The sequence below is a fragment of the Phyllobates terribilis genome, unplaced genomic scaffold, assembly GCF_046119375.1.
Source record: "Phyllobates terribilis strain yellow unplaced genomic scaffold, ASM4611937v1 Scaffold_249__1_contigs__length_2872098, whole genome shotgun sequence".
Taxonomy (NCBI): domain Eukaryota; kingdom Metazoa; phylum Chordata; class Amphibia; order Anura; family Dendrobatidae; genus Phyllobates; species Phyllobates terribilis.
In genome coordinates, this window is record NW_027363009.1 from 1517945 (window position 1) to 1540512 (window position 22568).

Consider the following 22568-nt stretch of genomic DNA (forward strand, 5'->3'; position numbering starts at 1 on the left):
AGCTGTCTACCCTTAGCAGGAGGGTTGCTGATTAATTACCTCTCCTGCTGCTGCTGCTGCTGGCTGTCCAGCAGCAGACTGAAGCTGGCTGCTGCTGTGCGCAGGTATATAAAGGCTCAGAGCCTATTATGACACGCGCAGCCAGCGTTCCATTGCCACATTCCGTCTACTGCAGGCGGGATACCTGGATGGCTGAATGTCACTGAGAAGCTCACAGAGACCGCCATAAGCAACAGTTTAAAAGAATGCCACAGACTAATCAACCAAACTTTTTGGGTTGGTTTCTCTTTTATAGTCTGCAGGCATTAAATGAAAGAAGTCAGTGTTCCAGCAGAGGGAGACAACGTTTCAGAAAAGGCATTGTAGCAAACCAAAAAAGAAATTTTAAGCGCAGCAGAGTAACCAGCTCACATACCTGTTAGCTCAGGTGAGTTTAAAAGGCTGCTGTTGATAACAAGGGCATTTGCTAAATAGATGGTGTATGTGCAACAATATACTGAAAGGTCAATTATATTGTGCAGCTTATCTCACCACCTGTAGTTATTTAGGTGAAAGCTCCAAAATGCTTGCCTAATATGTCTGTTTATCCAAAAGGAAGTATAGAGGGAGAGCTAGATAGATAGCATTGCATTACATTACATTACATGGCAATGCAATGCACAGTTGCTGAAGTTGAACCAAAATGAGCTTGTCATCTGGCTTCTGCAACTTTTAACATGAAAAATCCAATGAGGAGAAGAAAAGCAAAGCCAAAGAGTCCATCCCAAAATCCGACAAACAAGCAAAATGAACAAAAAGCATTGAATTCAATTCTTTCTGATTTTAGAAACTGCATTAAAGAAGGGGTGCACCGGTCCTGGAGACATTGCAATACCAGGTCAATGCGTGGAGTGGACAGAGCAAGCTCTTTTTCCATCTCCCTGTTCTAAAAATCCATTTAATATATGGTCCCCAGATAGGGGACGTATCAGATATTAAACTGATAAGAACAGATACTACACTTGATCTTAGCCAAAAGGCCGAGAAGCGATAACCAGAATTGGTTTCCGACTACGGTGCCACCCAAGGATTCTGAAAAGTCCATTTGTGGAGATGGCCACCTGGACTCCCGTTAAGAAGACATGCTGTCAACCTCTAGATCCCTCACATGCCTGCACTTTTCGGCTTGCTGCTGCTGCAATCCACGTGTTTTAGATCTGCATAACTCCACCTCTTTTAGCACAGTACCCTCAACCCCCGGCTGTTCCCACCCGCCTCAACACCGTTGGAAGGGAGGAGAACCAATTAAGGCGGGGGGGGGGGTGGAACGAGCAGCTGTCTACCCTTAGCAGGAGGGTTGCTGATTAATTACCTCTCCTGCTGCTGCTGCTGCTGGCTGTCCAGCAGCAGACTGAAGGTGGCTGCTGCTGTGCGCAGGTATATAAAGGCTCAGAGCCTATTATGACACGCGCAGCCAGCGTTCCATTGCCACATTCCGTCTAGTGCAGGCGGGATACCTGGATGGCTGAATGTCACTGAGAAGCTCACAGAGACCGCCATAAGCAACAGTTTAAAAGAATGCCACAGACTAATCAACCAAACTTTTTGGGTTGGTTTCTCTTTTATAGTCTGCAGGCATTAAATGAAAGAAGTCAGTGTTCCAGCAGAGGGAGACAACGTTTCAGAAAAGGCATTGTAGCAAACCAAAAAAGAAATTTTAAGCGCAGCAGAGTAACCAGCTCACATACCTGTTAGCTCAGGTGAGTTTAAAAGGCTGCTGTTGATAACAAGGGCATTTGCTAAATAGATGGTGTGTGTGCAACAATATACTGAAAGGTCAATTATATTGTGCAGCTTATCTCACCACCTGTAGTTATTTAGGTGAAAGCTCCAAAATGCTTGCCTAATATGTCTGTTTATCCAAAAGGAAGTATAGAGGGAGAGCTAGATAGATAGCATTGCATTACATTACATTACATGGCAATGCAATGCACAGTTGCTGAAGTTGAACCAAAATGAGCTTGTCATCTGGCTTCTGCAACTTTTAACATGAAAAATCCAATGAGGAGAAGAAAAGCAAAGCCAAAGAGTCCATCCCAAAATCCGACAAACAAGCAAAATGAACAAAAAGCATTGAATTCAATTCTTTCTGATTTTAGAAACTGCATTAAAGAAGGGGTGCACCGGTCCTGGAGATACTGCAATACCAGGTCAATGCGTGGAGTGGACAGAGCAAGCTCTTTTTCCATCTCCCTGTTCTAAAAATCCATTTAATATATGGTCCCCAGATAGGGGACGTATCAGATATTAAACTGATAAGAACAGATTTTTTTGATTGAATATATCTTTTATTAGCACAAAAAATAAGTTAACAGACAGTGTACAGTGCCGCAGCCCAGTACATCATATTTACATAGCATGAGGATACGACGCACTAACTAGACACATCACACCCCTATGCTACACAAAACACTCAATCTGAAAGAAAAAGCATGTCAATCAATACAGTACGACGAACCGTGATAAGGGATGGGGATTGGAAAAAAGGGAATGGGGAGGGGAAAATCACAGGCCCGAAGCTTTATTGAAAGACAAGACACATAAGGGGAGAGGGGGAGGAGGGGTTTAGTCCTCATCCTCGTCCTCCGGACCGTCCACGATGGAATAGTCTCTGAGCAGGCTGTGGATCAGCCTGCGGCAGTCCTGGATGGACATCCTCTCCCTCCTCAAGATGAGCCGGTTCCTGGCAACCCAAACGGCATCCTTGAAGCAGTTCATAAGGCGCCAAGCCTCCTGGATGGCTCCGACGGTATGAACCCCAGGGAAGAGTCCGTAAAGCACAGAATGGTGTGATAGGCTCGCCCTGGGGACAGAGTTCCTCAGGTCGTCCTCAAGGGCAGTCAACAGGCGCTGTGCAAATCCGCAGTCCCAAAAAGTGTGCAAAGATGTTTCCTCCACGAAGGGGCACCTTGGGCAGTACCGGGTCTTGCACAGGTTCCGGGCATGCATGAATGACCGGACGGGCAGTCCGCCCTGAATCGCCATCCACGACAAGTCCTTGTGCCCGTTGGTCAGCCTGTCAGACGACACATTTGTCCACACAGTCTCCAGCGTGTCCTGGTGAAGTCCTGTGATGTTCTCCATGTCATCCTTGGCTCTGATGAGCTTGTGGATAGTTTTGGGCTTCCACAAGTCGGGCTTGAGTCCCTCCAGTTGATGTTCCCCCACAAATCGAACGACGTCTCCGTAGAACCATGGCGTCGTCCAGTTGTAGGGGAAGGAGCTGTCCCACTTGTCCCAGCCGAGTCGCCTCCAAAGAGGAAGCAGGAAGAAGCGAGACATGGACCTGCCCGCGGAGCCATTCTTGACTTGCAAAGTCCGGCGGACACAATCACACACAAAAGAGGATCGCAGGAGGGTGGGGATATCTGGAACGCCCTTCCCACCCTTGCGAGGCTCCTTGTACATGACGGCCCGCCTGACTCTGTCCATCTTGGATCCCCAGACAAAGTGAAACACTGTCCTGGTAATGGCCCTGCACACAGTGACGTGTGGGGGCCAGGCCTGCGCCGTGTACTGCAAGACGGGCAGGACCTCATTACGCAGGACGAGTGCCTTACCCTCACAAGTGAGGTGTCTGAGGCTTCAGAGTCCGATCCGTTGCTTCACCTTGGCCAAGCGTTCTTGCCAGGACTTGAGGGCCGCTCCTTCCTTCCCGAACCATACTCCCAGCACCTTGAGGAAATCCGGTTGAATGTTGAAGGGGAAGGGGGCGGAGGAGGCCGGCTGCCAATCCCCGAAGAGCATGGATTCCGACTTCCTGCAGTTGACTTTGGCCCCTGAAGCCCGGCCGAACCTCTCACACGTCTGGACGAGGGCGTCGACTGAACCACGATCAGCGCAGAAGACGGTGACGTCGTCCATGTAGAGCGAGCACTTGACCTCGTGTCGTCCCGGACCCGGTGCGGTGATCCCTCTGATCTCTCCATTCTGCCGGATAGCCTCTGCGAAGAGTTCTATAACACAAACAAAAAGAAGAGGTGATAGAGGGCAGCCTTGTCTGACCCCAGAGAGGACAGGGAAGGGGTCAGTCTTCCAGCCGTTCACCAACACCGAGCTGTGGATATCAAAATACATCAGACGGACATACGAACAAAACATGTTACCCAAACCTAACCGGTGCAGAGCTCGGCCCATGAACTCGTGGGAAACCCGGTCGAAGGCCTTCTCCTGATCCAAGGAGACCAGGGCCGCGTGTGCGCGGCGGACCTTGATGTACTCGACCGTGTCCCGCACGAGAGCGAGGCTGTCTGCGATGCGACGTCCAGGGATGCCGCAGGTCTGGTCCGGGTGGATGATCCGTCCGATGACCGTCTTAAGTCGTGTCGCCATCGTCTTGGCCAGGATCTTGTAGTCCACGTTGAGCAGAGTGATGGGACGCCAATTCCTCAGGTCGCACCTCTCTCCCTTCCGCTTGTACAGGATCGTGACCATTCCTTCCCTCAAAGATGGAGGCATTCTACCCTCCACCACCATCTCCTCGTACAGGTCCAACAGGTCCGGACAGATGAGGTCTCCCAGCGCTACATAGAGCTCCGCTGGAAGACCATCACTGCCCGGCGTCCTGCCGGTCCTAAAGGATTTAGCGGCAGAGAGCAATTCGCCCACCATCAGAGGTTTGTCCAAGGCTGCCGTGCCTGCAGGATCAAGATGGTTAGTGATACCTGACAGGAACTTATCAGCAGCGTCGGGGTCGGTAGTCTTGTGGGAGTAGAGTTCGCTGTAGAAGTCGCTGACGACCCTCATCACGTCCTCCTTCCCACGTCGCATATTTCCGCTCTCGTCTCGCAGCTCGTTCAGGGGCGTGTGACCGGCATGAAGTTTCCTGAAAAAGAATGAGTTACATTTCTCACCCTTCTCCAGATTCTCCACTTTGGAACGGAAGACGATTCGCTTGGACTCCTCCTCAAAGTGCCTTTTCAGGCTCTTCTTGGTCTCCTCCAGCTCCTCCCTCACGTCCCAGCCGCAGTGAAGAAGGTCCTGCAGCGACCGCAGCTCGCGCTGCAGCCCTCTGAAGTCCCTCCTCTTCTCACACGCCTGTTGTCGACCCTTGGCCTGAAAGAAACAGCGAAACTCAAGTTTAACATATTCCCACCAATCAGAGACTGCTTGGAAGCTACCCTTGTAGGACTGCCACATTGTGTAGGCTGCTCTCAGCTCCTCCACGACTTCATCCTGAGCCAGCAGAGCACAATTCAGCTTCCAGGAGCCGGGGCCGGACGGAAAACCGTCGCCGAGGACACCTTGTAAGTGAATGGCTCTGTGGTCGGAGAAGAAGCAGGGGACCATCGAGTGCCTACTCTGCCTGACTGCCCGAGAGGTGAACACAAAGTCAATCCTGGAGCGGAGTGAGCCATCGGGTCGGCTCCACGAATAGTTCGTGGAGCCTCTCCCCATGGAGCCCACCACGTCCTGAAGAGAGGCCTCGGTTACCATCTCGATGAGCAGCTTGGACGTGATGTCCAACTTGGCAGATGTGCCAGAACTACGACCATCCTCCTCGATGGGACAGTTGAAATCCCCGGCCATCACTAAGGTCCTGGTGGTGGCAAGCTGAAGCCGCAGGGTCTGGAAAAGCTCCAAACGCTCATTCTTCAGTGGGGACGCATACACGTTGATGAACCTGACAGGTTCTCCCGCCCAGTTGCCATCTACAACAAGAGCCCTGCCGCAGATGAGCTCCTGGACGGACTCAAGCGTGAATGCGCCCCCCCTGATCAGAATTGCGACCCCCGCAGACTTGCAGTCACCCCCACCGGACCAGTAGGATGGACCGTGGGACCACTCCCTGGCCAGATGTTTGAAGGACCTAGAGGAGGGAAGGGAACATTCCTGCAACATATAAACATCACACAACTGGGAAGTAAGGAAGGCATAAATAGTCTGACGTCTGAACTTGTCCTTGATGCTCCTGACATTAATGGAAAATAAGTTAATATTAGCCATCATGTAGGGAAAAAAGAAAAAGTTAGCGCAGGCAATACACCTTAGTTACCACTCCGGTCGGGTGGTCCCTCGTCGGTGTTGACTGCTGGTGATGGGATCACCAGCAGACCCTCTTCCTCCATCTGGTCAAGCAGCGCGGCCTCGATCTCGGCGACCACCAGTTCCTCCTCTTCTGGCTCGGCCACCAGGGTCTCAACCATGTGCTCCATCTCTTCTGGCTCAGGGAGGGTATCCTCCTTTTCGCCTACGAAATCCAGAATCTTCTTTTTGGAGGATTCAGTAGCAGGGCTGTCCTCCACCTTCCTCTTTCCCCGGGTTGGAACTGGGGAGACAAGACGGGGAAAATCCTCCTCGGAATAGATAGCGGCGGGTGGAGGAAAGGTTAATTCCACCGCTACCATGGTCTGGGGAGGGAGAGTGGCTGCCGGGGCAGGGGAAAGGACACCTGCTGAGGAGTAGGGGAAGGAGGAAGAGGAAGTGGAATCCTCAGCAGGGGTGGCCGGGGTGGGGGGGGATTGGACGGGGGTGGCAGGGGGAGGGATCGAGAGAGGGGTGACAGAACTCTTACCCTCCTTTGACTTTTTCTTCTGCTTCGGAGCTGCTGGGACCGTCGCTGGGGCTTTGGCCACCGACTCCTTGACCGCTTTGGCCTTGGTCGTCTCGGCCTTGGCTGCTGGGGCCTTGGTCGTCGCGTCCTTGACCTTCACAGGCCTGGTCGTCGGGGCCTTGTCCTCCGGAGCTGGGGTCGTCGCAACCACCGATGCCCAGGATCTCTCACGCTTGGGGCAATCCTTGTACAGATGAGCCGCCAGCCCACACAGGTTGCAGGACGTCTTCTTCGGGCAGTCCTTCGAGCTGTGTCCCGTCACTCGACAAATCCTGCAGGCATCCTCCTTGCAGTCCTTCATCTCGTGGCCGTTCTTGCCGCATCTCCTGCAGTTCCGCGGCATGTCCGGGTAATAGATGAGGCCGTAGGAGTTGCCCAGGGAGAATGTCGGGGGCAGGTGCCGAAGTCCGTCTGAGTACGCCAGGTCCCTGTGAAGTCTAACGGTCACCGACCACTTACCTGTCCAGAAGCCGAGTCCATTCAGGATGTGAGAGGGTTCCTTCACAACCAAACAGAAGCGTCTCAGGAAGGTACAGATGTCTTGGCCTGGGGTGTGCGGGTTGCGCATGGAGACCGTGATCCTCCTTTCGCCCCTCTGGATAGGGCAGCTACCTGTAAAGGCAGAGAAAGAATTATCCGGTCCTTTTGCGCTTACCATTTCCCAGAACCTCCTGCAGGTGTTCACAGTGGCGAAGGTGACGAAGAAGATCCCCGTCAAGAAGGTCTGGATGCTGAGGGTGTCCGACCTGGAGAAGCCTCGATCCAGCAGCATCTTCTGGCAGAACACGTCCGAGGACATGTCCGGCACCCTCCCATCCACTTCCTTCAGCTTCAGGGCCACCGTCTGCCGCATCCATGGCTCCAGGGCTGGAGCTTCATGGCGGGGCTTCTGGGGTCCCTTCTGCTGGCCAGTCGCGGAGGCAGAGTCCTTAGGGTCAGAATCGGCTCCTGGCTGGGCCCTCCTGGCTGTCCCCTGCTCCAGGCTCTTCTTTTCGGCCTTCCTCGCAGCGCTTGCCATGGCTTTCCTCCTGCAGTTACTTCTTGGAGCTGGATCTGGAACTCTTCCCGGAATGGGTGGAGCTATGCAGATTCTTCTCCCGTCGTGTTCTGGACAAATTCCCCGAGAGGTCTTTGTCTCGATGATTTTCTTCCTCGAAGATTCCACAGGACAGCCCGATTCTTCTCCGAGTCTTCGTCTTCTTCTGGATTCTTTACAGCTTCTTCCTCCCACCGATATCCGCCTTCCTTCTCCGATGTCAGCTGGGCTCCGAAGCTCTTCTCCTTCCGAGTTCGATCGCTCTCGTCAAGTGTAGATCGTAGCTCTTGTGTTCTTAAAAGAACAGATACTACACTTGATCTTAGCCAAAAGGCCGAGAAGCGATAACCAGAATTGGTTTCCGACTACGGTGCCACCCAAGGATTCTGAAAAGTCCATTTGTGGAGATGGCCACCTGGACTCCCGTTAAGAAGACATGCTGTCAACCTCTAGATCCCTCACATGCCTGCACTTTTCGGCTTGCTGCTGCTGCAATCCACGCGTTTTAGATCTGTATAACTCCACCTCTTTTAGCACAGTACCCTCAACCCCCGGCTGTTCCCACCCGCCTCAACACCGTTGGAAGGGAGGAGAACCAATTAAGGCGGGGGGGGGGTGGAACGAGCAGCTGTCTACCCTTAGCAGGAGGGTTGCTGATTAATTACCTCTCCTGCTGCTGCTGCTGCTGGCTGTCCAGCAGCAGACTGAAGGTGGCTGCTGCTGTGCGCAGGTATATAAAGGCTCAGAGCCTATTATGACACGCGCAGCCAGCGTTCCATTGCCACATTCCGTCTACTGCAGGCGGGATACCTGGATGGCTGAATGTCACTGAGAAGCTCACAGAGACCGCCATAAGCAACAGTTTAAAAGAATGCCACAGACTAATCAACCAAACTTTTTGGGTTGGTTTCTCTTTTATAGTCTGCAGGCATTAAATGAAAGAAGTCAGTGTTCCAGCAGAGGGAGACAACGTTTCAGAAAAGGCATTGTAGCAAACCAAAAAAGAAATTTTAAGCGCAGCAGAGTAACCAGCTCACATACCTGTTAGCTCAGGTGAGTTTAAAAGGCTGCTGTTGATAACAAGGGCATTTGCTAAATAGATGGTGTGTGTGCAACAATATACTGAAAGGTCAATTATATTGTGCAGCTTATCTCACCACCTGTAGTTATTTAGGTGAAAGCTCCAAAATGCTTGCCTAATATGTCTGTTTATCCAAAAGGAAGTATAGAGGGAGAGCTAGATAGATAGCATTGCATTACATTACATTACATGGCAATGCAATGCACAGTTGCTGAAGTTGAACCAAAATGAGCTTGTCATCTGGCTTCTGCAACTTTTAACATGAAAAATCCAATGAGGAGAAGAAAAGCAAAGCCAAAGAGTCCATCCCAAAATCCGACAAACAAGCAAAATGAACAAAAAGCATTGAATTCAATTCTTTCTGATTTTAGAAACTGCATTAAAGAAGGGGTGCACCGGTCCTGGAGATACTGCAATACCAGGTCAATGCGTGGAGTGGACAGAGCAAGCTCTTTTTCCATCTCCCTGTTCTAAAAATCCATTTAATATATGGTCCCCAGATAGGGGACGTATCAGATATTAAACTCATAAGAACAGATACTACACTTGATCTTAGCCAAAAGGCCGAGAAGCGATAACCAGAATTGGTTTCCGACTACGGTGCCACCCAAGGATTCTGAAAAGTCCATTTGTGGAGATGGCCACCTGGACTCCCGTTAAGAAGACATGCTGTCAACCTCTAGATCCCTCACATGCCTGCACTTTTCGGCTTGCTGCTGCTGCAATCCACGCGTTTTAGATCTGCATAACTCCACCTCTTTTAGCACAGTACCCTCAACCCCCGGCTGTTCCCACCCGCCTCAACACCGTTGGAAGGGAGGAGAACCAATTAAGGCGGGGGGGGGGGGTGGAACGAGCAGCTGTCTACCCTTAGCAGGAGGGTTACTGATTAAATACCTCTCCTGCTGCTGCTGCTGCTGGCTGTCCAGCAGCAGACTGAAGGTGGCTGCTGCTGTGCGCAGGTATATAAAGGCTCAGAGCCTATTATGACACGCGCAGCCAGCGTTCCATTGCCACATTCCGTCTACTGCAGGCGGGATACCTGGATGGCTGAATGTCACTGAGAAGCTCACAGAGACCGCCATAAGCAACAGTTTAAAAGAATGCCACAGACTAATCAACCAAACTTTTTGGGTTGGTTTCTCTTTTATAGTCTGCAGGCATTAAATGAAAGAAGTCAGTGTTCCAGCAGAGGGAGACAACGTTTCAGAAAAGGCATTGTAGCAAACCAAAAAAGAAATTTTAAGCGCAGCAGAATAACCAGCTCACATACCTGTTAGCTCAGGTGAGTTTAAAAGGCTGCTGTTGATAACAAGGGCATTTGCTAAATAGATGGTGTGTGTGCAACAATATACTGAAAGGTCAATTATATTGTGCAGCTTATCTCACCACCTGTAGTTATTTAGGTGAAAGCTCCAAAATGCTTGCCTAATATGTCTGTTTATCCAAAAGGAAGTATAGAGGGAGAGCTAGATAGATAGCATTGCATTACATTACATTACATGGCAATGCAATGCACAGTTGCTGAAGTTGAACCAAAATGAGCTTGTCATCTGGCTTCTGCAACTTTTAACATGAAAAATCCAATGAGGAGAAGAAAAGCAAAGCCAAAGAGTCCATCCCAAAATCCGACAAACAAGCAAAATGAACAAAAAGCATTGAATTCAATTCTTTCTGATTTTAGAAACTGCATTAAAGAAGGGGTGCACCGGTCCTGTAGATACTGCAATACCAGGTCAATGCGTGGAGTGGACAGAGCAAGCTCTTTTTCCATCTCCCTGTTCTAAAAATCCATTTAATATATGGTCCCCAGATAGGGGACGTATCAGATATTAAACTGATAAGAACAGAGACTACACTTGATCTTAGCCAAAAGGCCGAGAAGCGATAACCAGAATTGGTTTCCGACTACGGTGCCACCCAAGGATTCTGAAAAGTCCATTTGTGGAGATGGCCACCTGGACTCCCGTTAAGAAGACATGCTGTCAACCTCTAGATCCCTCACATGCCTGCACTTTTCGGCTTGCTGCTGCTGCAATCCACGCGTTTTAGATCTGCATAACTCCACCTCTTTTAGCACAGTACCCTCAACCCCCGGCTGTTCCCACCCGCCTCAACACCGTTGGAAGGGAGGAGAACCAATTAAGGCGGGGGGGGGGTGGAACGAGCAGCTGTCTACCCTTAGCAGGAGGGTTGCTGATTAATTACCTCTCCTGCTGCTGCTGCTGGCTGTCCAGCAGCAGACTGAAGGTGGCTGCTGCTGTGCGCAGGTATATAAAGGCTCAGAGCCTATTATGACACGCGCAGCCAGCGTTCCATTGCCACATTCCGTCTACTGCAGGCGGGATACCTGGATGGCTGAATGTCACTGAGAAGCTCACAGAGACCGCCATAAGCAACAGTTTAAAAGAATGCCACAGACTAATCAACCAAACTTTTTGGGTTGGTTTCTCTTTTATAGTCTGCAGGCATTAAATGAAAGAAGTCAGTGTTCCAGCAGAGGGAGACAACGTTTCAGAAAAGGCATTGTAGCAAACCAAAAAAGAAATTTTAAGCGCAGCAGAGTAACCAGCTCACATACCTGTTAGCTCAGGTGAGTTTAAAAGGCTGCTGTTGATAACAAGGGCATTTGCTAAATAGATGGTGTGTGTGCAACAATATACTGAAAGGTCAATTATATTGTGCAGCTTATCTCACCACCTGTAGTTATTTAGGTGAAAGCTCCAAAATGCTTGCCTAATATGTCTGTTTATCCAAAAGGAAGTATAGAGGGAGAGCTAGATAGATAGCATTGCATTACATTACATTACATGGCAATGCAATGCACAGTTGCTGAAGTTGAACCAAAATGAGCTTGTCATCTGGCTTCTGCAACTTTTAACATGAAAAATCCAATGAGGAGAAGAAAAGCAAAGCCAAAGAGTCCATCCCAAAATCCGACAAACAAGCAAAATGAACAAAAAGCATTGAATTCAATTCTTTCTGATTTTAGAAACTGCATTAAAGAAGGGGTGCACCGGTCCTGGAGATACTGCAATACCAGGTCAATGCGTGGAGTGGACAGAGCAAGCTCTTTTTCCATCTCCCTGTTCTAAAAATCCATTTAATATATGGTCCCCAGATAGGGGACGTATCAGATATTAAACTGATAAGAACAGATACTACACTTGATCTTAGCCAAAAGGCCGAGAAGCGATAACCAGAATTGGTTTCCGACTACGGTGCCACCCAAGGATTCTGAAAAGTCCATTTGTGGAGATGGCCACCTGGACTCCCGTTAAGAAGACATGCTGTCAACCTCTAGATCCCTCACATGCCTGCACTTTTCGGCTTGCTGCTGCTGCAATCCACGCGTTTTAGATCTGCATAACTCCACCTCTTTTAGCACAGTACCCTCAACCCCCGGCTGTTCCCACCCGCCTCAACACCGTTGGAAGGGAGGAGAACCAATTAAGGCGGGGGGGGGTGGAACGAGCAGCTGTCTACCCTTAGCAGGAGGGTTGCTGATTAATTACCTCTCCTGCTGCTGCTGCTGCTGGCTGTCCAGCAGCAGACTGAAGGTGGCTGCTGCTGTGCGCAGGTATATAAAGGCTCAGAGCCTATTATGACACGCGCAGCCAGCGTTCCATTGCCACATTCCGTCTACTGCAGGCGGGATACCTGGATGGCTGAATGTCACTGAGAAGCTCACAGAGACCGCCATAAGCAACAGTTTAAAAGAATGCCACAGACTAATCAACCAAACTTTTTGGGTTGGTTTCTCTTTTATAGTCTGCAGGCATTAAATGAAAGAAGTCAGTGTTCCAGCAGAGGGAGACAACGTTTCAGAAAAGGCATTGTAGCAAACCAAAAAAGAAATTTTAAGCGCAGCAGAGTAACCAGCTCACATACCTGTTAGCTCAGGTGAGTTTAAAAGGCTGCTGTTGATAACAAGGGCATTTGCTAAATAGATGGTGTGTGTGCAACAATATACTGAAAGGTCAATTATATTGTGCAGCTTATCTCACCACCTGTAGTTATTTAGGTGAAAGCTCCAAAATGCTTGCCTAATATGTCTGTTTATCCAAAAGGAAGTATAGAGGGAGAGCTAGATAGATAGCATTGCATTACATTACATTACATGGCAATGCAATGCACAGTTGCTGAAGTTGAACCAAAATGAGCTTGTCATCTGGCTTCTGCAACTTTTAACATGAAAAATCCAATGAGGAGAAGAAAAGCAAAGCCAAAGAGTCCATCCCAAAATCCGACAAACAAGCAAAATGAACAAAAAGCATTGAATTCAATTCTTTCTGATTTTAGAAACTGCATTAAAGAAGGGGTGCACCGGTCCTGGAGATACTGCAATAACAGGTCAATGCGTGGAGTGGACAGAGCAAGCTCTTTTTCCATCTCCCTGTTCTAAAAATCCATTTAATATATGGTCCCCAGATAGGGGACGTATCAGATATTAAACTGATAAGAACAGATACTACACTTGATCTTAGCCAAAAGGCCGAGAAGCGATAACCAGAATTGGTTTCCGACTACGGTGCCACCCAAGGATTCTGAAAAGTCCATTTGTGGAGATGGCCACCTGGACTCCCGTTAAGAAGACATGCTGTCAACCTCTAGATCCCGCACATGCCTGCACTTTTCGGCTCCACGCGTTTTAGATCTGCATAACTCCACCTCTTTTAGCACAGTACCCTCAACCCCCGGCTGTTCCCACCCGCCTCAACACCGTTGGAAGGGAGGAGAACCAATTAAGGCGGGGGGGGGGTGGAACGAGCAGCTGTCTACCCTTAGCAGGAGGGTTGCTGATTAATTACCTCTCCTGCTGCTGCTGCTGCTGGCTGTCCAGCAGCAGACTGAAGGTGGCTGCTGCTGTGCGCAGGTATATAAAGGCTCAGAGCCTATTATGACATGCGCAGCCAGCGTTCCATTGCCACATTCCGTCTACTGCAGGCGGGATACCTGGATGGCTGAATGTCACTGAGAAGCTCACAGAGACCGCCATAAGCAACAGTTTAAAAGAATGCCACAGACTAATCAACCAAACTTTTTGGGTTGGTTTCTCTTTTATAGTCTGCAGGCATTAAATGAAAGAAGTCAGTGTTCCAGCAGAGGGAGACAACGTTTCAGAAAAGGCATTGTAGCAAACCAAAAAAGAAATTTTAAGCGCAGCAGAGTAACCAGCTCACATACCTGTTAGCTCAGGTGAGTTTAAAAGGCTGCTGTTGATAACAAGGGCATTTGCTAAATAGATGGTGTGTGTGCAACAATATACTGAAAGGTCAATTATATTGTGCAGCTTATCTCACCACCTCTAGTTATTTAGGTGAAAGCTCCAAAATGCTTGCCTAATATGTCTGTTTATCCAAAAGGAAGTATAGAGGGAGAGCTAGATAGATAGCATTGCATTACATTACATTACATGGCAATGCAATGCACAGTTGCTGAAGTTAAACCAAAATGAGCTTGTCATCTGGCTTCTGCAACTTTTAACATGAAAAATCCAATGAGGAGAAGAAAAGCAAAGCCAAAGAGTCCATCCCAAAATCCGACAAACAAGCAAAATGAACAAAAAGCATTGAATTCAATTCTTTCTGATTTTAGAAACTGCATTAAAGAAGGGGTGCACCGGTCCTGGAGATACTGCAATACCAGGTCAATGCGTGGAGTGGACAGAGCAAGCTCTTTTTCCATCTCCCTGTTCTAAAAATCCATTTAATATATGGTCCCCAGATAGGGGACGTATCAGATATTAAACTGATAAGAACAGATACTACACTTGATCTTAGCCAAAAGGCCGAGAAGCGATAACCAGAATTGGTTTCCGACTACGGTGCCACCCAAGGATTCTGAAAAGTCCATTTGTGGAGATGGCCACCTGGACTCCCGTTAAGAAGACATGCTGTCAACCTCTAGATCCCTCACATGCCTGCACTTTTCGGCTTGCTGCTGCTGCAATCCACGCGTTTTAGATCTGCATAACTCCACCTCTTTTAGCACAGTACCCTCAACCCCCGGCTGTTCCCACCCGCCTCAACACCGTTGGAAGGGAGGAGAACCAATTAAGGCGGGGGGGGGGTGGAACGAGCAGCTGTCTACCCTTAGCAGGAGGGTTGCTGATTAATTACCTCTCCTGCTGCTGCTGCTGCTGGCTGTCCAGCAGCAGACTGAAGGTGGCTGCTGCTGTGCGCAGGTATATAAAGGCTCAGAGCCTATTATGACATGCGCAGCCAGCGTTCCATTGCCACATTCCGTCTACTGCAGGCGGGATACCTGGATGGCTGATTGTCACTGAGAAGCTCACAGAGACCGCCATAAGCAACAGTTTAAAAGAATGCCACAGACTAATCAACCAAACTTTTTGGGTTGGTTTCTCTTTTATAGTCTGCAGGCATTAAATGAAAGAAGTCAGTGTTCCAGCAGAGGGAGACAACGTTTCAGAAAAGGCATTGTAGCAAACCAAAAAAGAAATTTTAAGCGCAGCAGAGTAACCAGCTCACATACCTGTTAGCTCAGGTGAGTTTAAAAGGCTGCTGTTGATAACAAGGGCATTTGCTAAATAGATGGTGTGTGTGCAACAATATACTGAAAGGTCAATTATATTGTGCAGCTTATCTCACCACCTGTAGTTATTTAGGTGAAAGCTCCAAAATGCTTGCCTAATATGTCTGTTTATCCAAAAGGAAGTATAGAGGGAGAGCTAGATAGATAGCATTGCATTACATTACATTACATGGCAATGCAATGCACAGTTGCTGAAGTTGAACCAAAATGAGCTTGTCATCTGGCTTCTGCAACTTTTAACATGAAAAATCCAATGAGGAGAAGAAAAGCAAAGCCAAAGAGTCCATCCCAAAATCCGACAAACAAGCAAAATGAACAAAAAGCATTGAATTCAATTCTTTCTGATTTTAGAAACTGCATTAAAGAAGGGGTGCACCGGTCCTGGAGATACTGCAATACCAGGTCAATGCGTGGAGTGGACAGAGCAAGCTCTTTTTCCATCTCCCTGTTCTAAAAATCCATTTAATATATGGTCCCCAGATAGGGGACGTATCAGATATTAAACTGATAAGAACAGATACTACACTTGATCTTAGCCAAAAGGCCGAGAAGCGATAACCAGAATTGGTTTCCGACTACGGTGCCACCCAAGGATTCTGAAAAGTCCATTTGTGGAGATGGCCACCTGGACTCCCGTTAAGAAGACATGCTGTCAACCTCTAGATCCCTCACATGCCTGCACTTTTCGGCTTGCTGCTGCTGCAATCCACGCGTTTTAGATCTGCATAACTCCACCTCTTTTAGCACAGTACCCTCAACCCCCGGCTGTTCCCACCCGCCTCAACACCGTTGGAAGGGAGGAGAACCAATTAAGGCGGGGGGGGGGTGGAACGAGCAGCTGTCTACCCTTAGCAGGAGGGTTGCTGATTAATTACCTCTCCTGCTGCTGCTGCTGCTGGCTGTCCAGCAGCAGACTGAAGGTGGCTGCTGCTGTGCGCAGGTATATAAAGGCTCAGAGCCTATTATGACATGCGCAGCCAGCGTTCCATTGCCACATTCCGTCTACTGCAGGCGGGATACCTGGATGGCTGATTGTCACTGAGAAGCTCACAGAGACCGCCATAAGCAACAGTTTAAAAGAATGCCACAGACTAATCAACCAAACTTTTTGGGTTGGTTTCTCTTTTATAGTCTGCAGGCATTAAATGAAAGAAGTCAGTGTTCCAGCAGAGGGAGACAACGTTTCAGAAAAGGCATTGTAGCAAACCAAAAAAGAAATTTTAAGCGCAGCAGAGTAACCAGCTCACATACCTGTTAGCTCAGGTGAGTTTAAAAGGCTGCTGTTGATAACAAGGGCATTTGCTAAATAGATGGTGTGTGTGCAACAATATACTGAAAGGTCAATTATATTGTGCAGCTTATCTCACCACCTGTAGTTATTTAGGTGAAAGCTCCAAAATGCTTGCCTAATATGTCTGTTTATCCAAAAGGAAGTATAGAGGGAGAGCTAGATAGATAGCATTGCATTACATTACATTACATGGCAATGCAATGCACAGTTGCTGAAGTTGAACCAAAATGAGCTTGTCATCTGGCTTCTGCAACTTTTAACATGAAAAATCCAATGAGGAGAAGAAAAGCAAAGCCAAAGAGTCCATCCCAAAATCCGACAAACAAGCAAAATGAACAAAAAGCATTGAATTCAATTCTTTCTGATTTTAGAAACTGCATTAAAGAAGGGGTGCACCGGTCCTGGAGATACTGCAATACCAGGTCAATGCGTGGAGTGGACAGAGCAAGCTCTTTTTCCATCTCCCTGTTCTAAAAATCCATTTAATATATGGTCCCCAGATAGGGGACGTATCAGATATTAAACTGATAAGAACAGATACTACACTTGATCTTAGCCAAAAGGCCGAGAAGCGATAACCAGAATTGGTTTCCGACTACGGTGCCACCCAAGGATTCTGAAAAGTCCATTTGTGGAGATGGCCACCTGGACTCCCGTTAAGAAGACATGCTGTCAACCTCTAGATCCCTCACATGCCTGCACTTTTCGGCTTGCTGCTGCTGCAATCCACGCGTTTTAGATCTGCATAACTCCACCTCTTTTAGCACAGTACCCTCAACCCCCGGCTGTTCCCACCCGCCTCAACACCGTTGGAAGGGAGGAGAACCAATTAAGGCGGGGGGGGGGTGGAACGAGCAGCTGTCTACCCTTAGCAGGAGGGTTGCTGATTAATTACCTCTCCTGCTGCTGCTGCTGCTGGCTGTCCAGCAGCAGACTGAAGGTGGCTGCTGCTGTGCGCAGGTATATAAAGGCTCAGAGCCTATTATGACATGCGCAGCCAGCGTTCCATTGCCACATTCCGTCTACTGCAGGCGGGATACCTGGATGGCTGAATGTCACTGAGAAGCTCACAGAGACCGCCATAAGCAACAGTTTAAAAGAATGCCACAGACTAATCAACCAAACTTTTTGGGTTGGTTTCTCTTTTATAGTCTGCAGGCATTAAATGAAAGAAGTCAGTGTTCCAGCAGAGGGAGACAACGTTTCAGAAAAGGCATTGTAGCAAACCAAAAAAGAAATTTTAAGCGCAGCAGAGTAACCAGCTCACATACCTGTTAGCTCAGGTGAGTTTAAAAGGCTGCTGTTGATAACAAGGGCATTTGCTAAATAGATGGTGTGTGTCCAACAATATACTGAAAGGTCAATTATATTGTGCAGCTTATCTCACCACCTGTAGTTATTTAGGTGAAAGCTCCAAAATGCTTGCCTAATATGTCTGTTTATCCAAAAGGAAGTATAGAGGGAGAGCTAGATAGATAGCATTGCATTACATTACATTACATGGCAATGCAATGCACAGTTGCTGAAGTTGAACCAAAATGAGCTTGTCATCTGGCTTCTGCAACTTTTAACATGAAAAATCCAATGAGGAGAAGAAAAGCAAAGCCAAAGAGTCCATCCCAAAATCCGACAAACAAGCAAAATGAACAAAAAGCATTGAATTCAATTCTTTCTGATTTTAGAAACTGCATTAAAGAAGGGGTGCACCGGTCCTGGAGATACTGCAATACCAGGTCAATGCGTGGAGTGGACAGAGCAAGCTCTTTTTCCATCTCCCTGTTCTAAAAATCCATTTAATATATGGTCCCCAGATAGGGGACGTATCAGATATTAAACTGATAAGAACAGATACTACACTTGATCTTAGCCAAAAGGCCGAGAAGCGATAACCAGAATTGGTTTCCGACTACGGTGCCACCCAAGGATTCTGAAAAGTCCATTTGTGGAGATGGCCACCTGGACTCCCGTTAAGAAGACATGCTGTCAACCTCTAGATCCCTCACATGCCTGCACTTTTCGGCTTGCTGCTGCTGCAATCCACGCGTTTTAGATCTGCATAACTCCACCTCTTTTAGCACAGTACCCTCAACCCCCGGCTGTTCCCACCCGCCTCAACACCGTTGGAAGGGAGGAGAACCAATTAAGGCGGGGGGGGGGGGTGGAACGAGCAGCTGTCTACCCTTAGCAGGAGGGTTGCTGATTAATTACCTCTCCTGCTGCTGCTGCTGCTGGCTGTCCAGCAGCAGACTGAAGGTGGCTGCTGCTGTGCGCAGGTATATAAAGGCTCAGAGCCTATTATGACACGCGCAGCCAGCGTTCCATTGCCACATTCCGTCTACTGCAGGCGGGATACCTGGATGGCTGAATGTCACTGAGAAGCTCACAGAGACCGCCATAAGCAACAGTTTAAAAGAATGCCACAGACTAATCAACCAAACTTTTTGGGTTGGTTTCTCTTTTATAGTCTGCAGGCATTAAATGAAAGAAGTCAGTGTTCCAGCAGAGGGAGATAACGTTTCAGAAAAGGCATTGTAGCAAACCAAAAAAGAAATTTTAAGCGCAGCAGAGTAACCAGCTCACATACCTGTTAGCTCAGGTGAGTTTAAAAGGCTGCTGTTGATAACAAGGGCATTTGCTAAATAGATGGTGTGTGTGCAACAATATACTGAAAGGTCAATTATATTGTGCAGCTTATCTCACCACCTGTAGTTATTTAGGTGAAAGCTCCAAAATGCTTGCCTAATATGTCTGTTTATCCAAAAGGAAGTATAGAGGGAGAGCTAGATAGATAGCATTGCATTACATTACATTACATGGCAATGCAATGCACAGTTGCTGAAGTTGAACCAAAATGAGCTTGTCATCTGGCTTCTGCAACTTTTAACATGAAAAATCCAATGAGGAGAAGAAAAGCAAAGCCAAAGAGTCCATCCCAAAATCCGACAAACAAGCAAAATGAACAAAAAGCATTGAATTCAATTCTTTCTGATTTTAGAAACTGCATTAAAGAAGGGGTGCACCGGTCCTGGAGATACTGCAATACCAGGTCAATGCGTGGAGTGGACAGAGCAAGCTCTTTTTCCATCTCCCTGTTCTAAAAATCCATTTAATATATGGTCCCCAGATAGGGGACGTATCAGATATTAAACTGATAAGAACAGATACTACACTTGATCTTAGCCAAAAGGCCGAGAAGCGATAACCAGAATTGGTTTCCGACTACGGTGCCACCCAAGGATTCTGAAAAGTCCATTTGTGGAGATGGCCACCTGGACTCCCGTTAAGAAGACATGCTGTCAACCTCTAGATCCCTCACATGCCTGCACTTTTCGGCTTGCTGCTGCTGCAATCCACGCGTTTTAGATCTGCATAACTCCACCTCTTTTAGCACAGTACCCTCAACCCCCGGCTGTTCCCACCCGCCTCAACACCGTTGGAAGGGAGGAGAACCAATTAAGGCGGGGGGGGGGGGTGGAACGAGCAGCTGTCTACCCTTAGCAGGAGGGTTGCTGATTAATTACCTCTCCTGCTGCTGCTGCTGCTGGCTGTCCAGCAGCAGACTGAAGGTGGCTGCTGCTGTGCGCAGGTATTTAAAGGCTCAGAGCCTATTATGACACGCGCAGCCAGCGTTCCATTGCCACATTCCGTCTACTGCAGGCGGGATACCTGGATGGCTGAATGTCACTGAGAAGCTCACAGAGACCGCCATAAGCAACAGTTTAAAAGAATGCCACAGACTAATCAACCAAACTTTTTGGGTTGGTTTCTCTTTTATAGTCTGCAGGCATTAAATGAAAGAAGTCAGTGTTCCAGCAGAGGGAGACAACGTTTCAGATAAGGCATTGTAGCAAACCAAAAAAGAAATTTTAAGCGCAGCAGAGTAACCAGCTCACATACCTGTTAGCTCAGGTGAGTTTAAAAGGATGCTGTTGATAACAAGGGCATTTGCTAAATAGATGGTGTGTGTGCAACAATATACTGAAAGGTCAATTATATTGTGCAGCTTATCTCACCACCTGTAGTTATTTAGGTGAAAGCTCCAAAATGCTTGCCTAATATGTCTGTTTATCCAAAAGGAAGTATAGAGGGAGAGCTAGATAGATAGCATTGCATTACATTACATTACATGGCAATGCAATGCACAGTTGCTGAAGTTGATCCAAAATGAGCTTGTCATCTGGCTTCTGCAACTTTTAACTTGAAAAATCCAATGAGGAGAAGAAAAGCAAAGCCAAAGAGTCCATCCCAAAATCCGACAAACAAGCAAAATGTACAAAAAGCAATGAATTCAATTCTTTCTGATTTTAGAAACTGCATTAAAGAAGGGGTGCACCGGTCCTGGAGATACTGCAATACCAGGTCAATGCGTGGAGTGGACAGAGCAAGCTCTTTTTCCATCTCCCTGTTCTAAAAATCCATTTAATATATGGTCCCCAGATAGGGGACGTATCAGATATTAAACTGATAAGAACAGATACTACACTTGATCTTAGCCAAAAGGCCGAGAAGCGATAACCAGAATTGGTTTCCGACTACGGTGCCACCCAAGGATTCTGAAAAGTCCATTTGTGGAGATGGCCACCTGGACTCCCGTTAAGAAGACATGCTGTCAACCTCTAGATCCCTCACATGCCTGCACTTTTCGGCTTGCTGCTGCTGCAATCCACGCGTTTTAGATCTGCATAACTCCACCTCTTTTAGCACAGTACCCTCAACCCCCGGCTGTTCCCACCCGCCTCAACACCGTTGGAAGGGAGGAGAACTAATTAAGGCGGGGGGGTGGTGGAACGAGCAGCTGTCTACCCTTAGCAGGAGGGTTGCTGATTAATTACCTCTCCTGCTGCTGCTGCTGCTGGCTGTCCAGCAGCAGACTGAAGGTGGCTGCTGCTGTGCGCAGGTATATAAAGGCTCAGAGCCTATTATGACACGCGCAGCCAGCGTTCCATTGCCACATTCCGTCTACTGCAGGCGGGATACCTGGATGGCTGAATGTCACTGAGAAGCTCACAGAGACCGCCATAAGCAACAGTTTAAAAGAATGCCACAGACTAATCAACCAAACTTTTTGGGTTGGTTTCTCTTTTATAGTCTGCAGGCATTAAATGAAAGAAGTCAGTGTTCCAGCAGAGGGAGACAACGTTTCAGAAAAGGCATTGTAGCAAACCAAAAAAGAAATTTTAAGCGCAGCAGAGTAACCAGCTCACATACCTGTTAGCTCAGGTGAGTTTAAAAGGCTGCTGTTGATAACAAGGGCATTTGCTAAATAGATGGTGTGTGTGCAACAATATACTGAAAGGTCAATTATATTGTGCAGCTTGTCTCACCACCTGTAGTTATTTAGGTGAAAGCTCCAAAATGCTTGCCTAATATGTCTGTTTATCCAAAAGGAAGTATAGAGGGAGAGCTAGATAGATAGCATTGCATTACATTACATTACATGGCAATGCAATGCACAGTTGCTGAAGTTGAACCAAAATGAGCTTGTCATCTGGCTTCTGCAACTTTTAACATGAAAAATCCAATGAGGAGAAGAAAAGCAAAGCCAAAGAGTCCATCCCAAAATCCGACAAACAAGCAAAATGAACAAAAAGCATTGAATTCAATTCTTTCTGATTTTAGAAACTGCATTAAAGAAGGGGTGCACCGGTCCTGGAGATACTGCAATACCAGGTCAATGCGTGGAGTGGACAGAGCAAGCTCTTTTTCCATCTCCCTGTTCTAAAAATCCATTTAATATATGGTCCCCAGATAGGGGACGTATCAGATATTAAACTGATAAGAACAGATACTACACTTGATCTTAGCCAAAAGGCCGAGAAGCGATAACCAGAATTGGTTTCCGACTACGGTGCCACCCAAGGATTCTGAAAAGTCCATTTGTGGAGATGGCCACCTGGACTCCCGTTAAGAAGACATGCTGTCAACCTCTAGATCCCTCACATGCCTGCACTTTTCGGCTTGCTGCTGCTGCAATCCACGCGTTTTAGATCTGCATAGCTCCACCTCTTTT

General features: G+C 47.8%; 13 non-coding genes and 1 pseudogene across 13 annotated transcripts; all 14 read right to left on the reverse strand.

Annotated features, from left to right (window-relative positions):
- Window positions 1-840: 840 nt before the first annotated feature.
- On the reverse strand, window positions 841-1031 carry LOC141218133 (U2 spliceosomal RNA). Its single transcript, XR_012286894.1, has one exon. It is a non-coding gene; the product is annotated as a U2 spliceosomal RNA (small nuclear RNA).
- A 1121-nt stretch (window positions 1032-2152) lies between these two features.
- LOC141218340 (U2 spliceosomal RNA) lies at window positions 2153-2346 on the reverse strand. The gene has a single exon (XR_012287093.1). It is a non-coding gene; the product is annotated as a U2 spliceosomal RNA (small nuclear RNA).
- Window positions 2347-7896: 5550 nt separating this feature from the next.
- Window positions 7897-7974, reverse strand: LOC141218401 (U2 spliceosomal RNA; annotated as a pseudogene).
- A 1120-nt stretch (window positions 7975-9094) lies between these two features.
- Window positions 9095-9285, reverse strand: LOC141218287 (U2 spliceosomal RNA). Its single transcript, XR_012287040.1, has one exon. It is a non-coding gene; the product is annotated as a U2 spliceosomal RNA (small nuclear RNA).
- Window positions 9286-10407: 1122 nt separating this feature from the next.
- On the reverse strand, window positions 10408-10598 carry LOC141218304 (U2 spliceosomal RNA). The gene has a single exon (XR_012287059.1). It is a non-coding gene; the product is annotated as a U2 spliceosomal RNA (small nuclear RNA).
- Window positions 10599-11715: 1117 nt separating this feature from the next.
- On the reverse strand, window positions 11716-11906 carry LOC141218005 (U2 spliceosomal RNA). The gene has a single exon (XR_012286771.1). It is a non-coding gene; the product is annotated as a U2 spliceosomal RNA (small nuclear RNA).
- Window positions 11907-13025: 1119 nt separating this feature from the next.
- Window positions 13026-13216, reverse strand: LOC141218248 (U2 spliceosomal RNA). Its single transcript, XR_012287001.1, has one exon. It is a non-coding gene; the product is annotated as a U2 spliceosomal RNA (small nuclear RNA).
- A 1105-nt stretch (window positions 13217-14321) lies between these two features.
- On the reverse strand, window positions 14322-14512 carry LOC141218006 (U2 spliceosomal RNA). Its single transcript, XR_012286772.1, has one exon. It is a non-coding gene; the product is annotated as a U2 spliceosomal RNA (small nuclear RNA).
- Window positions 14513-15632: 1120 nt separating this feature from the next.
- On the reverse strand, window positions 15633-15823 carry LOC141218007 (U2 spliceosomal RNA). Its single transcript, XR_012286773.1, has one exon. It is a non-coding gene; the product is annotated as a U2 spliceosomal RNA (small nuclear RNA).
- Window positions 15824-16943: 1120 nt separating this feature from the next.
- LOC141218008 (U2 spliceosomal RNA) lies at window positions 16944-17134 on the reverse strand. Its single transcript, XR_012286774.1, has one exon. It is a non-coding gene; the product is annotated as a U2 spliceosomal RNA (small nuclear RNA).
- Window positions 17135-18254: 1120 nt separating this feature from the next.
- On the reverse strand, window positions 18255-18445 carry LOC141218009 (U2 spliceosomal RNA). Its single transcript, XR_012286775.1, has one exon. It is a non-coding gene; the product is annotated as a U2 spliceosomal RNA (small nuclear RNA).
- A 1122-nt stretch (window positions 18446-19567) lies between these two features.
- On the reverse strand, window positions 19568-19758 carry LOC141218012 (U2 spliceosomal RNA). The gene has a single exon (XR_012286777.1). It is a non-coding gene; the product is annotated as a U2 spliceosomal RNA (small nuclear RNA).
- Window positions 19759-20880: 1122 nt separating this feature from the next.
- LOC141218013 (U2 spliceosomal RNA) lies at window positions 20881-21071 on the reverse strand. Its single transcript, XR_012286778.1, has one exon. It is a non-coding gene; the product is annotated as a U2 spliceosomal RNA (small nuclear RNA).
- Window positions 21072-22191: 1120 nt separating this feature from the next.
- Window positions 22192-22382, reverse strand: LOC141218014 (U2 spliceosomal RNA). The gene has a single exon (XR_012286779.1). It is a non-coding gene; the product is annotated as a U2 spliceosomal RNA (small nuclear RNA).
- Between the last annotated feature and the right edge of the window lie 186 nt (window positions 22383-22568).